Source organism: Sinocyclocheilus rhinocerous, unplaced genomic scaffold (genome assembly GCF_001515625.1).
Source record: "Sinocyclocheilus rhinocerous isolate Xijiao unplaced genomic scaffold, SAMN03320098_v1.1 scaffold556, whole genome shotgun sequence".
NCBI classification, from domain to species: Eukaryota; Metazoa; Chordata; class Actinopteri; order Cypriniformes; family Cyprinidae; genus Sinocyclocheilus; species Sinocyclocheilus rhinocerous.
This window is the reverse complement of record NW_015631074.1, coordinates 1055940-1057206: the sequence shown is the minus strand read 5'-3', so window position 1 is coordinate 1057206 and position 1267 is coordinate 1055940. Positions and strand designations below refer to the sequence as shown.

General features: G+C 39.1%; 1 protein-coding gene across 1 annotated transcript in view; it reads right to left on the bottom strand.

Annotated features, from left to right (window-relative positions):
* LOC107741550 (serine/threonine-protein kinase Nek7-like) overlaps positions 1-1267 on the bottom strand; it is a 93088-nt gene that overhangs the window by 35663 nt on the left and 56158 nt on the right. The gene's annotated exons all lie outside the window — the stretch shown is intronic.

The following is a 1267-nucleotide window of genomic DNA, read 5'->3' as shown; positions in this document are numbered from 1 at the left end:
ATGGATAGATAGATAGATAGAAATGATTTGTGCATATATAAGATAAAATAAAATTGTTATTTAATTAAATAGTGTAAATATATATAATTCACACACAAGTGAATAAATATGAACAAAAAACAGAAAATAAAAAATATAGTAGTAGTTATTGTTCATATATACAGACACACACACACACACACACACATATATATATATATATATATATATAATTATTAGACAACAATTATAATAAAAAATGAATTATATGTATTAAATTAAAATACACACACATTACATTTTGTAAATAGTGTGTGTGTAGTTTTGTATTGTAAAATTATTAGTATCATAGACAACATTTCCAACTAGACATTTAGATTCAAGTTATTATTACCTAGTTCCATTTACCTTCAGAAAATCTTAAAACAAATTTGAGTTAGGTAAAACTCTGAACATTTGCTAAGCTATTGCTAAATGGTCTTCTGGGTGGTCCAAAGTCAAAAAGCCCATCCTGAAGTCCCTGCATAAGGCTTGTAGCACAAACAGTGCAATATGAAGTTGAATACTAAGGGCAATGTGTTTGTTTACATCCCTTAAATATGAGCATTAGCAAAAGTGATGCTTGTCTTAGCAAACACCCCTAATAAACAGAAGAAAACAAACACACTGAATTTTCTAGCTGATGTTAACATTGTAGGCCAGGCAGCAGCATTGCATGGCAGCACGGCACGATCCCCCCAGCCCAAGCCTTCAGCTTTTCGTTGTTTCCTGTTGGCTGGTCAATGAGTCGCGATCGCTTCTTGCACTGGAGTCGACTGGAGGGGTGGGGGTCGCAAAATAAAAGAAAACAAGTGTATCAATGAGAAGCGAGACAGGCAAAAACCCTCGCGAGCGGGAGGGTGTCGGGCCCCCGCTACGCGCTGTGACACAGCAGAGGGGGTTATTAAAGAAATGTTCATGCCCCGCGCTGATATAGGGGAGGACGTGCGCGCCTCTGTCGCCATCCTGTGACTTTCGTTAGATGTATTTTTGGATCACACAGCTGCAGCGAGTGCAGCCGGCGGTGTCAGCCCTATTCTTGCATCGAATGTGGCGGACATGAAATGCGGCGTGATGTTGACTTTAATCACGTTAAACGCTGTAATTTCGCTCTTGTTTTCCATTGGGAACAATATTAAGCCAACCCTCTGTTTACGACGAGGCCGATTAGAGTGACAATTATATTATGAGAAGCCACACTTGTGGGTCCTGGGAGCGATTTCGCAATCTCGTTGCTTCCTCGAGTCTC